Raw genomic sequence first — 14,555 nt, 5'->3', positions numbered from 1 at the left:
AATCCAGGTCTTCTGAAAAAGCATCCAGTGCGTTTAAGCTCTGACTCATCTCTTTAGCCCCCAATTTGTTTTCTTATACACCCAACGACCTCTTCAGGAATGGCACCTGGGCTCTTACACATCAATCACTAACCAATAAAAAAGCCCTCACAGACTTGGGGACCAAACTAATGGAGGCACTTTCCCAATTGAAGTTTCTTCTTAGATGACACTGGCTTTCTGTCAAGTTTACTAATGATGCGATGGTGGTGGTGGTGGTGGTGGTGGTGGTGGTGGTGGTGGTGGTGGTGGTGGTGGTGGTGGTGGTGGTGGTGGTGGTGGTGGTGGTGGTGATATAATGAACCAGCACAGGTACCAAGCTCACTTTATAAAGCCAGAAAATCCTGAAACCAAAAACTAAATAAAGGCACACAAGACAACAAAATACTATATAGCAATTTCCCTAATGACCATAAGTACAAAAATTAATATCAGCTTTAGTTATGATTGCTAAAACTTGCCAACAATCAAGATGTACTTCAGTAGTTAGCTGGAAAAATAAACTGTGATATAATCAGACAATACAGAATGTTACTCTCTGCTAAAGAAGACAAACTATAAACCATAAAAGACATCAAGAAATCTTAAATAGATGTAGCTAAATTAAAGAAACCAATATAAAAAGGCCATATAGTGTATGGTTCTTACTGATAGCATTCTAACAAAACTACAAAGACTAAGAAGAACTATCAGAGAGAGGCCGGAGAGATAGCTCAGTGGTTAAAAGCACTAGTTGCTCTTCCAGGGATCCTAAGTTCAATTCCGAGCAACCACATGGTGGCTCACAACTATATGTAATGGGATCCAATGCCCTCTTCTGGTGTGTCTGAAGACAGTGACAGTGTACTACATATACATAAAGTAAATAAACTTTTGAAAAAAAGAACTCCCAGTGACTGCTAAGAATAACTATGCACAGCACAGAGGTTTTACATAGTAGCAGAACCAGTGTGTATGGCTCTATGCTGTTTATTAGTCAAAACCCACAGAAAGTACACCACCAGGAGTTAATCCTCAGGTAAAGCACAAACAAGGTTAAAAAAAAAAAAAAAAAAAAAAGATGTCATTGCAGATTCATCCACTGTAATAATAATGTGCTACCTGGAGGTGGAAAGGGTAAACACGGTGCTTTCTGTTCAGTATTATTTAAATCTAAAACATCTCTTTAGAAAAAGTAATCAAGTATTAAAAACCATAGATAGCTACATGGATGAATCTCAAATTAAATTTAGTGAAAGGGTTCAGGTCAAAAATACTAGATAATTCAATTTATAAGCATTGTGGTAAGTCAGAACACAGAAAAATAAAAAATAGTTAAGACTTAAGAGAAATATTAAAACTCTTAACCACTTTTGATGCTGATTGTTAGACACCTTTTTTGTATAAATTATACTTTGTGAATCATACCTCAATAAACCCATTATAGAAAACATTGGGAAAGAATACTGTCTTTAACATTTCTGAAGGTTTTCTTTTGGTAAGCAAACATTTATGATATCTAGGATTTTTCACTGTAAATAAACTTTGAAAGTTTATTTCAGATTGCAAAAAGAACAGCACTATCTTTTATAAATTAAAACTTCTATAAAATATGTATTCTCCAAATTAAGCAAGTGGGTCCCATCACTAATCAGGACCAAATTCTCAAAGTGTGATCCCTGGATTTATTTACTTGAGAACTTGTCAGAAACACAAAACACAAAGACCCACTTTTAACTACAAATAGCCAATTCTCCAGTTTCTGACTCTCCAGATAACTAACACAGTTTTAAACTCTATACCAATGAAACATTAGTTGGGGTAGGAGATTGCTGCCATCAATATGGTTTTAAATCCTAAAGTGATTCTAAAATACAGCCAAAGTTAGTTTCAATATACTAAATCTTGGGTAGGGAGTCAGATATCAATATTTTTTCTCTTTTGCTTTTTCAGTACAGGACTTCTCTGTGTAGCTCTAGCTGTCCTGGAACTCCATCTGTAAACCAGTCTGGCCTCAAATTTAAAGAGGTCCTCCTGCCTCTGCCTCCTTTCCTAAGTGCAGGGATTAAAACCATTTGCTACCATCAAAACGATCATCCATCATGATCAAGGAGGCTTCATCCCCCAGGTATGCAGGGATGGTTTAATATACGGAAAATCATCAACGTAATCCACTACATAAACACTGAAAGATAAAAACCACATGATTATTTCATTAGATGCCGAGAAAGCATTTGACAAAATTCAACACCCCTTCATGATAAAAGTCCTGGAAAGAACAGGAATTCAAGGCCCATACCTAAACATAGTAAAAGCCATATACAGCAAACCAGTAGCTAATATTAAACTAAATGGAGAGAAACTTGAAGCAATCCCACTAAAATCAGGGATTAGACAAGGCTGCCCACTCTCTCCCTACTTAGTCAACATAGTTCTGAAGTCCTAGCCAGAGCAATCAGACAACAAAAGGAGATCAAGGGATACAGATTGGAAAGGAAGAAGTCAAAATATCATTATTTGCAGACGATATGATAGTATATATAGTATAAGTGATCCCAAAAGTTCCACTAGAGAACTATTAAACCTGATAAACACCTTCAGCAAAGTGGCTGGGTATAAAATTAACTCAAAGAAATCAGTGGCCTTCCTCTACACAAAGGAGAAACAAGCTGCGAAAGAAATTAAGGAAACGACACCCTTCATAATAGTCCCAAATAATATAAAATACCTCAGTGTAACTTTAACCAAGCAAATGAAAGATCTGTATGATAAGAACTTCAAGCCTACTGAAGAAAGAAATTGAAGAAGATCTCAGAAGATGTAAAGATCTCCCATGCTCATGGATTGGCAGGATTAATATAGTAAAAATGCCCATTTTACCAAAAGCGATCTACAAATTCAATGCAATCCCCATCAAAATACCAATCCAATTCTTCAAAGAGTTAGACAGAACAATTTGCAAATTCATCTGGAATTTTAAAAAAAAAAAAAAAAAAAACCCAGGATAGCTAAAACTATCTTCAACACTTCCGGGGTAATCACTATCCCTGAACTGAAGCAGTATTACACAGCAATAGTGATAAAAACTGCATGGTATTGGTACAGAGACAGGCAGATAGACCACTGGAATAGAATTGAAGACGCAAAAATGAACCCACACACCTATAGTCACTTGATTTTTGACAAAGGAGCCAAAAACATCCAATGGAAAAAAGATAGCATTTTCAGCAAATGGTGCTGGTTCAACTGGAGGTCAGCATGGAGAAGAATACAAATTGCTCCACTCTTATCACCCTGTACAAAGATTAAGTCCAAGTGTATCAAGGACTTCCACATCAAACCAGATACACTCAAACTAATAGAAGAAAAACTAGGGGAAGCATCTAGAACACATGGGCACTGGAAAAAATTTCCTGAACAAAACACCAATGGCTTATGCTCTAAGATCAAGAATGGGCAAATGGGATCTCATAAAACTGCAAAGCTTCTGTAAGGCAAAGGACACTGTGGTTAGGACAAAGGGCAACCAACAGATTGGGAAAGATCTTTACCAATCCTACAACAGATAGAGGGCTTATATCCAAAATATACAAAGAACTCAAGAAGTTAGACTGCAGGGAGACAAATAACCCTATTAAAAAATGGGGTTCAGAGCTAAACAAAGAATTCACAGCTGAGGAATGCTGAATGGATGAGAAGCACCTAAAGAAATGTTCAACATCTTTAGTCATAAGGGAAATGCAAATCAAAACAACCCTGAGATTTCACCTCACACCTGTCAGAATGGCTAAGATCAAAAACTCCAGCGACAGCAGATGCTGACGAGGATGTGGAGAAAGAGGAACACTCCTCCATTGTTGGTGGGATTGCAGACTGGTACAACCATTCTGGAAATCAGTCTGGAGGTTCCTCAGAAAATTGGAAATTGTACTACCTGAGGACCCAGCTATACCTCTCTTGGGCATATACCCAAAAGATGGCCCAACATATAACAAAGACACATGCTCCACTATGTTCATAGCAGCCTTATTTATAATAGCCAGAAGCTGGAATGAACCCAGATGCCCTTCAACAGAGGAATGGATACAGAAAATGTGGTACATCTACACAATGGACTACTACTCAGCTATCAAAAACAATGACTTCATGAAATTCATAGGCAAATGGACAGAACTGGAAAATATCATCCCGAGTGAGGTAAACCAATCACAGAAAAACACACATGTATGCACTCATTGATAAGTGAATATTAGCCTAAATGCTTGAATTACCCTAGATGCACAGAACACAGGAAACTCAAGAAGGATGACCAAAATGTGAATGCTTCACTCCTTCTTTAAAAGGGGAACAAGAATACCCTTGGGAGGGAATGGGGAGGCAAAGTTTAGAACAGAGGCTGAAGGAACACCCATTCAGAGCCTGCCCCACATGTGGCCCATACACATACAGCCACCAAACTAGATAAGATGGATGAAGCAAAGAAGTGCAGGCCGACAGGAACCGGATGTAGATCTCTCCTGAGAGACACAGCCAGAATATGGCAAATACATAGGCGAATGCCAGCATTAAACCACTGAACTGAGAACAGGACCCCCGTTGAAGGAATCAGAGAAAGGGCTAAAAGGGCTTGAAGGGGCTTGAGACACCATATGAACAACAATGCCAACCAACCAGAGCTTCCAGGGACTAAGCCACTATCCAAAGACTATATATGGACTGACCCTGGGCTCCAACTGTATAGGTAGCAATGAACAGCCTGGTAAGAGCACCAGTGGAAGGGGAAGCCCTTGGTCCTGCCAAGACTGAACCCCCAGTGAACAGGATTGTTGAGGGGATGGCAGTAATGGGGGGAGGATGGGAAGGGGAACACTCATATAAAAGGAGAGGGAGAGGGGTTAGGGGGGATGTTGGCCTGGAGACCGGAAAAGGTAATAACAACTGAAATGTAAATAAGAAATACCCAATTTAATAAAGATGGAGGAAAAAAACAAACCATGTAATACAAATTCTTAAAGCTAGAGAGAGGGGTTGGGGATTTAGCTCAGTGGTACAGTGCTTGCCTAGCAAGCACAAGGTCCTGGGTTCGGTCCCCATCTCCGAAAAAAAGAAAAGAAAAAAAAAAAAAGGAAAAGAAAAAGAGAGAGAGAGAGAGAGAGAGAGAGAGAGAGAGAGAGAGAGAGAGAGAGAGAGAGCCAAGACACAGACACCCTTGCAGGTACATGCCATAAATGCACAGGGCTAAGAAAAGTGCTGACAAAGATGATGTTCCCATAAAGACTCTAAGTATCTTTATTACCTAGCTTTTACATCAATCTAACCAGCCTGTCTTAGTGATTGAATGAAGAAAACTGTTTTCTATTTGTTTATATCAGTGGTTCTCAACCTTCCTAATGCTGCAACCCTTTAACACAGTTCATGTTGATGTGGCCCTCAACCATTAAATTCTTTCATTGCTACTTCATAACTGTAATTTTCCTACTTTTATGAATCATAAGTACCTCTGTTTTTGAATGGTCTATAAGCTACCCCATGAAAGTATCAGTGGACCCCCAAAGGAGTTGAGACCCCACAGGTTGAACACCACTGGTCTACATAAACATTCCAACAGAACTAAACTTCCTGAATTGTGAAACATGCTAATTACTGTTTGTGTACCAGCTGGTTCAAGATTTCAATCTACATTGCTAATTCATCATTTTGGGGGTAATGTAAAAGGAAGAAAGGTTAATTGGTTGTTTCTAACAACAGTGTCTCTTACTGAAAGTCAGGCTAACCTCGAACTCAATAGAAAGTGCAGGTTTAAAAAAAAAAAAAAAAAGAAAAAAAAGAAAGTGCAGGTTTACCTAGTACTTTCTATATTCTCCTGTCTCAACCTATGTTCTCGAAATCCAGGTATGAGCCACCATGCCTGGCTCTGATCATTTTCTGATGTAATTAAGAATATCTTCCAAGGGGCTGGGGATTTAGCTCAGTGGTAGAGCGCTTGCCTAGGAAGCATAAGGCCCTGGGTTAGGTCCCCAGCTCAAAAAAAAAAAAAAAGAACCAAAAAAAAAAAAAAAAAAAAAGAATATCTTCCATTCTACTGTCAGGAAAAAAAGTTAGTGGCAGGAACAATGGGAAAATCAACTCTTAAAAAACAGTCTCTTGGGGTTGGGGATTTAGCTCAGTGGTAGAGCACTTGCCTAGAAAGCACAAGGCCCTGGGTTCAGTCCTCTGTTCTGAAAAAAAGAAAGAAAAAAGAAAAAAAAAAAAAGTCTCTTTAAATTCTTAAGTAACTCGTTTGGTTTTAGAGGGAGATAATCTGGCTGTGATTATTTCTATATTAAGTATCTTTAATGTTTCCCTAGAAAATAAATTTTTTTCAATATAGAAAAGAAACTGGTCAGTCAGGTACTGGTGGTATGTGCCATTAATCCCAGCACTCCAGAAGAAGAGGTAGGTAGGTGGATCTCTGTGAATTAAAAGCCAGCTAAGTCTACACAGAGAAACTTTGTCTGAAAAACAAAAAACAAAAACAAAAAAACAAAAGTCAAGTGCATTTCCTTATCGTCCCAACACCGTGTGTGTGTGTGTGTGTGTGTGTGTGTGTGTCTGTGTGTGTGTGTGTCTCTGTGTGTGTGTGTGTGTGTGTGTAGATAGACAGACAGACAGAGAGACAGACAGACAGTAGCCTGGTATTAAGACAGAGACTTTAAAAAGCTGATTTCTTTGTTTTCGTTAGGTAATCTGCCATATCATAGCCAATTCCAACGTTTATTTTCTTATTTAACTAAAGTAGTATCATTTTTCATTCTCTTTCTTCTTTACAGACTGTTTTTTAAAGTGAGAAAGACATTTTTTTCAGGTCATGTACACTGGAAGGAAGAGAAGGATCATGAGTACAAAATGAAGTACACAGTGAATCTAAGCTAGCCCAAGCTATATAGCAAGACCCTGTTCTCAAGAAAAAAAGTAAAACAGGACAGGCAGCCATAGCACATGACTTTAATCTCAACACTCAGGATACAGGCAGTGGATCTATGTGAGTTCAAAGCCACTGATCTACCAAGTGAGTTCCTGCACAGGCAGGGCTATACAAAGAAACCCTGTTTTCAAACAAACAATGAATAAATAAGTAAAACCAAATGGGAATAGGAATATGAATTTGATTATACATATATTACAGCTATATAAAAAGTACAGAAAATAATTACTTGAATACTATAGTATTCCACAACATATGAATAGTTTTTAATTAAATTCACGAAACTCACAGAATATTCTAGAGCAAGCAAACTATTTATTAGAATAACTATACACAAAGGCTATTAAAACCAGGCCCAGATAACAGTGGAAGAATTATTTCTTAAAAATTATGAGACTAATCAAACTTTTACTGTTGGATAGGAAGTCTATAAAATTTAAGAAGTTTACTTTCTTAGACTAGGAATCAAAGAATGATACAATTCACAAATCATACTTTCTGCTAAATCTTTTATTAAAGGAGTATTAAAGTTTTTACTTTAGTTAATCCTCATTCACAATAATCTAAGATGTCGTGGATGGATATCTTTAATTTCAATAATTAAGAACATTATAAACATTTGATTTTTCTCAAAATACACAAGTTTTATCCTAAAAAGTCTTTATCATAGTGTATCATTCTACTTTCATTTAAATAAAACAAAGCCAAGAGTTAGAATGAAGGCTGTCAGTAAAGTGTTTGCTGCGCAAGCTTGAGGCTTGAGTTTGATTCACAAGACTGGGTAGGTGGTAACAGTTAATCTAACTGAACAGGGCAGTTCCAGATTCAAAAAAAAGACACTTCTGTGGAACTCTACAGAAGGAGTCAATATCAACCTATGACCTCAATACCTACCCATCATGCATGCTCATGCACATGAGTATGTACACATATACATACTCACACACAAAGATAGCCATAATTTTTCTAAAGAAAATATAAAATAACCATCTCCCAAAGTTTTGAGTAAGAGGTAAAGAGACAAAGGTATCTTTCAGATATCTAAACATGCACTCGACTCTGGAAGGAGGTAAAGATAGGTTATTAAAAACTAAGTAAGAGAAATGGCTTATACAAGAAATCTAAGTATGAGAAATGGCTTATAAGTTTATCTAGAACTAATAACAAGTAGTAAGAACTACAATTTTTGCTTTGTTTTTGAGGATCACTCATTATTCTAGACTGGCTTTATTATACAATAGAAACTCTGATCATACTGTGAACCCCAAGACTGTATAGTGGAAATACCTGTCTCTAGTTGTGGTGTGGCTCAGCCCTAGTATACACCTTTAATCCAAGTACTTTCTGTTTATTATAAACAAGATTAAATAAAGTCAATCACAAATTAATTAAGGCAGGCCAAACAACCAATTGCCAGGGAGTGAACAATAAAAAAAAAAAAAAAAAAAGAGAGAGTAGAAAAAAGTCAGGAGGGCTAATAGAGAGAAACACAAAGTAGAAAGGAGGGATATTTAGTCTGAAATTTTTTTAAGACAATACAGGGAAGAAGAACAAACTCTTTCATTCTGGGACGCTGGTTGAGGAGAAAAGTCAGCTGGATGTTTTCTTTGCTTGTCTAAGCTAGCAGGCTTTCGCCTCAGCATCTGGCTCCTGAGTCTTCATTTGGTAAAACTGAGCAATTGGGATTTTGTCTTAAAAACAACACTGATCTTCCTGCCTTCACTATCCAAGTGTGAGTACTACGAAGGGGCACCACCATGCCCATGTAAGAATGGAAATTAATGGCCAGAAAGCTCTTATTGAACATAAAGTACTAATTTTCTGCAAGTTAAGAGATTTTAATACTAAACCAGACTAACATGTAAGTACAGTAAGTCATACGCTATACACAAACTTCACTTGTCCTTAAAGGATAAAACCCTTTAAATGTTTCAGATGTCATGTTGTGGTTGCTGTATGTATGTATGTATGTATGTATGTATGTATGTATGTATGTATGTATATGTATGCATGCATGCATGTTTATAAAAGCATCCACGTGTACACTTATCTTTTACTTCTGGAAACAAGCCAAAATACTTGCACACAGCTATTATGGGAGTTTGAAGTGGCACTAAGGAGCTGTGGCCTTCTTGGAGTTGTGGCCTCTCGTTAGAGAAGTGTGTCACAATGGCAGAGCTTGCCTTGCCTGGTATGAAGCAGCACAGTGGTCTCTCCTGGCTGCAGTCAGATCAAGATGCACAACTCCCAGCTCCTTCTCCGGCACCATGTCTGCTGATAACCGACTGACCCTCAGAAACTGATCCAGCCACAATTAAATTTTGCCTTTATAAGAGTTGCCTTGGTCATGGCGTCTCATCACAGCAATGAAACACTAAGACAGCTATGAACGTGACGTTCTACTACTGAGTTATATCCTTAGCTAGTAATGGTAGTCTTTTTCCTTTTTTTAATTATAAAAGGAAGTTTATTTGGGGTCTGGGAAGGAGGTCTGGGGAAGAGAGTAGCGGCAGAGAAAGAAAGGGAACAAAGAAAGACAGAAAGAGAGAGAGGAGAGACAAGAAGGGAAGAGGCAGGCTGGGAACACATTGGGGAGAAAGAGTAGAAAGGGAGGGAGGGAGGGAGGGGATAATGGCATTCTTATATGTAGTGAAACTAATAAAAACTGTCAATTACTTACAGTTTATTAAACGTTGTATTTTAATTTTATAATAGTTTCATTTTTCAAAAGCTTTTTCTGTGGTCAAACACTGCACAGAATTTAATTCCTCTACCAATTGAAAAAAAGTAAAACCATCCTGGAATACACTATTTCTCATCCATCAGATAGGATTAAGAATTAAAGATTCATAATATTCAGAGTGAGCAACACTCAACCTGAAGGTAGGAATATAAAAAGCAGTTTTTATGAAAGCAAACTAAACAGAATCTGTCAAGATTTTTTTCTCTAAGAATCTAGTAAGCAGAAATACATTTACACAACAAGGATCTAAAAATAAAAGTGCTGCCAACCCTAGTATATTATCCATATAATACCAGTTTGGAGACTGAGGAAGGAGGATTGTTGGTTCGAGGCTAATTTGGGCTACATAGAGTTGAAGGCTAGTCTGGGTTGTATATTAAGATTCTTCCTGAAGCAAATACTAATTAAAAAGATGCATGAACAAAAATATGGATTTTTTCAAAGAATTAAAATTCTGTGATGAGTTAACTGTCTGTTTATTATGGTGTTAGTCCTAAATATTTCCCCAAAGGTCAAGTGTTGAAGATTTAGTCCCTAACTGATAACACTACCAGTAGATGTGGGGCCTGATGATAGGAGGTAAGGCTACTAGGAAACTTTAAAATGGAGAAAAGAACCATGTTCCTTCTTGGCTCTCTTCTCTTCTCAGATGTCATAAATTAAGTAATCGCCTCCTCATTCAAATGTACCCACCATGATGTTTCTGCTCACCACAGCCCAAAAGGAAATGAACCAAAAGATCATAGCCTGAAACCATAAACCAAAATAATCATCTCCTTTTAAACAGTTTATCCCAGATACTTTGTCACGGGACTAGAAAGATTAATGTAAGACTTATCACACATGGAGATCATATGCATAAATCATCCTATGAAAATACTATGCAATTCTTAAAAAGAGCAAGGCTTGGGGCTAGAGAGATGGCTCAGTGGTTAAGACCATTTGCTGTTCTTGCAAAGTACCCAGGTTTAGTTCCAAACACCCACATAGTGACTCAAGACCACCTATAGTCCAGTTCTAGAAAACCAACCTGACACCCTCTTCTCACTTCCTTGGACACTGCATGTACATGGTGTACATACATACATACATGTAGGCAAACACATACTTAAAATAAGTCATTTCTAAAAAAAGAAAAAAGTATATCCATAAAAGTAACAAGATTCTCACAGTAAAAGAAATGTATATGGTATAGTATGAGCCTGCATTAGTTTTCTTGTCCCGCTATAACCAACAGATACAAATTTGCTGAGTTAAAACAACAGAATTTGGGTTGGGACAAATAAATACTAGCTGACACACTGCACATTCTATCCTCTTTGGTTGGTTTGTTTTTGTTTCTGTTTTGAGACAAAATCTGGATTATATAGCTCTGGCTGTCCTGGAACTCACTATGTAAACCAAGCTGTCCTTGAACTCACAGAAATCCACTTGCCTCTGCCTTCTGCATACTGGGATTAAAGGCATATGCCAAGACATCTGGCTCTATTCTCACTTTTAAAAAAGAACCTCATGTTTGCTTAGCATGCTCAAGGACCTAAATTCAATTTTGAGAATAAGAAGGAAGGAGAGACAATAGTGGAGAGGCTTTACTTCACTGAAAATCATTACACACTAAGTTATCATAGGAAAATATTGTCTAAAGAATAAGAAAAGCTTCTTCTGCCTTTTCAGAAAGATTCTAATGTCTGTATCCTATAATCAAAAGTATTAACATATAAAAAAACAGGAAGAACTGGCCCTGTTTCTTAGCTTTGCTACTTAACAAATAGTATATTCACCAGATGTAAGCATATCTCTAAGCATCAATTTGCTCAACTGAAAGCATAAAAATAATGTCAATTTTACCTGTCTTCTAAAGATTAAAAAAGACAATATGTCTTCAGTGGTTTTGCAATTTAATAATCACTGGACAAAAGGTAGTAGCTATTACAAAAACCACATGACAAATCCCTTTCTTGTATCACTGAAATTTCAAATAAAGTCTGTTAAATTATGAAAATCATAAATAGTTATAATGTGAAGGTTAAATTTGACTTTGGCTCTGACATTAACCTAGAGAATAAAAGAATAAGTTTATTCTTTTGCAATTTTAAAATGAAAAGTTGTATTTGATAAATACTGATCAGTATTAACTGGCTAACTTCACCTATCATTACTTTTACTTCTAGATTAGTAGATCTTAGGTGAAGAAATTGTTCAGAGATGTTATAGAAAAGAACATAACAGGCTCCAAGAAAAATTCCTTTACTGAAACAATCATAGAGCTTACAGAACGTACTGGTACCAACTCCATGGTCCCCTTTTACTGAGGTTCTGCTGTTTTCAATTCTAGTCAACTATGGTGCAAAAACATTAAATAGGAAATTCCAAAATTACAAGTTTTGTAAGCTTTACACCACTTTGAATTGTATGTTGCAATCTGATACAGTTCATTTCACCTAAAATGTGAATGATTCCTTTGTCCAGCAAATTTACTGTAGAACAGTCACTCAGCATCCTGGGTGATCAAAAATGACTGCAGTGCTTTTGTTCAAGTAGTACATTTTACTTAGTAAAGTACAAGATCATGGCAATTCCATGATGACACACACCTGTAATTTAGCACTTGGAAACGAGACAGGGGAGGATTACAAGGTCAAGATCTCCCTGAGATACAGAGTAAAAACCCTCTCTCAAAAGAATCACACATTAAAACCAGGTATGCTAAAGAGTATACTAAGATACTTTGAAAGAGAAAAGACTAGTCACATTACATTGCTTTGGTTGCTGTATTTATTCAGCAATGGGGATTTGTAGTGGTCTAAATGAGACTGGCCCCATGAGCTCATCATATACTTGCATGCTTATCTCCAGTAGCTGACTGGCAGGGAAGATTAGAAGGTGTGGCTTTGTTAGAGAAGGTGTTTCAACAGAAGTGGGCTTTGAAGCTTTAAAAGAAATAAGCCCAATGTCTCTGTAAGTTTGTGTCTCCCCTCACAACCACCACCACCACCCCCCCATCCCCGCCCCCTCTGCTGGCCTGCCTGCCTGCCTCTGAGTCTACATCAGGGTGTAAAACTCTCAGCTACTTTAACACAATACCTGCCAGTGTCCCACCATGTTCTCTATCATAATAATAATGGACTAAGCCTCAAACTGTAAGCAAGCACCCAATTAAGAGTTGCCATGGTCATGGTGTCTCTTCACAGCAACAGAACACTAAAACAGTTATCAAACCAGTGCCTTACACATGCTAAGTACCTATCACTCATCTACACTCAATTCAAATTAATCAATTTGATAGTAAGTATTATGATTAATCTTACTGCACCAAATTTAAAAAATAAACTTTTATTATAAGTATATGTATCACTACTATTCTTGGGTTTCAAGCATCTACTCAAGGATATAAAAATATATCCTCCATGGATAAGAGAGAATCACTACTATATTCCAGAACTCTAATGTCTAGTCAGACACATGGGATGCCCACACAATGCTGGGATGCCCACACAATGCCTTACTGTGACACTGCCTACCTATGTTGAACAGCTGTCATCCTTCACACAGCAGCTAAGCAGCAAGAGTCTAGGGAACAGATCCTACCCCTGGTATGGCTAGCTTACAACTGTATACCATAAGTACCGTATCCAAAAATCTGCACCTGTGTTTTGGTATGTCCAATGAATTACTCTGTGTACATCCTCACAGACACTGACTGCTGTTTCAGCCCCACTCTGCTAAAGTTAAATGGCTTCCTCAGCAGCTTCCAAATACATGTAAGACATAAAACCCATTTGTCCCTTTCATTTAAGAATCAAACACTCGGGGTTGGGGATTTAGCTCAGCGGTAGAGCGCTTGCCTAGCACGCACAAGGCCCTGGGTTGGGTCCCCAGCCCAAAAAAAAAAAAAAAAAAAAAAAAAAAAAAGAATCAAACACTCAAAGAAGGGACAGGCCAGTGGCTGACTACAAAAATAACAGAAGTCAGTAACTACACACAAATAGTAAAGTGACTGGCACAGTTCCTTATTACTAATCACTTTAAATGTTAAATAGCTAAACTCAAAAAAGACAGATCAGTAGAACTGATTTCTTTTAAGACAATAAGCACAAATAGTTTCAAAATGAAAGGATGGGAAAAAATCAGTGCAAACTAATAAAAAGAGCTAATGTGCTCATATTAATAGCAGACAAAATACATTTTAACCAAAAGTCATAGCAAAGGCATGTGGATCAAAGGGTTAATTCATCAATACATAACAATTATGAACTTAGAAACCAAATAACTAAGAGAACTGAAAAGAGAAATAGGAAGGTTCCATATTTGAACACTTCATAATCTCACTTTCAATAATGGAAGAAATTTCTGAACTAAATATAAACAAAGAAACAGAAGTTCTGCAACAACACTATAAACAAATTAGACTTGGCACACACATCCAGAATATATCACTCAATATCAATAAACACGCATTCTTCTCCAATAAAACTAAAACTCATCAGAATACACCATACTTGGGGAACAAAACAATTCTCAATAAACTTAACCAGGTTAGAATTTATAATGAATTCTCTTCAACCACAACAGAATCAAATTAGGTCAATAGAAGAAAAAGTAAAAACTTCACAGTATAACCTAACCCTAAATAAGCAATGGATCAAAGCATAAATGATATGGACAACCTTACATTCAAAGAACTGGAACATCTAGATGAAAAGAAAAAAAAAAAAAGAAATTGCTTAAAATTCAATAGACCCATGGGAAGATAATAAATTAGTAGTAAAAAGCTTCTTCCCCAAAAAGTTTAAGGCCAAAGAGCTTTACTAGTAAATTTTATCAAACATC

General features: G+C 37.0%; 1 protein-coding gene across 3 annotated transcripts in view; it reads right to left on the bottom strand.

Moving 5' to 3' along the window:
• Nucleotides 1–14,555, bottom strand: part of Stag1 (stromal antigen 1) — a 371,976-nt gene that overhangs the window by 339,231 nt on the left and 18,190 nt on the right. The gene's annotated exons all lie outside the window — the stretch shown is intronic.

Source organism: Rattus rattus, chromosome 8, assembly GCF_011064425.1.
Source record: "Rattus rattus isolate New Zealand chromosome 8, Rrattus_CSIRO_v1, whole genome shotgun sequence".
Taxonomy (NCBI): Eukaryota; Metazoa; Chordata; class Mammalia; order Rodentia; family Muridae; genus Rattus; species Rattus rattus.
The sequence above is the reverse complement of the archived record's forward strand: the minus strand, read 5'-3'. Positions and strand labels throughout refer to the sequence as shown.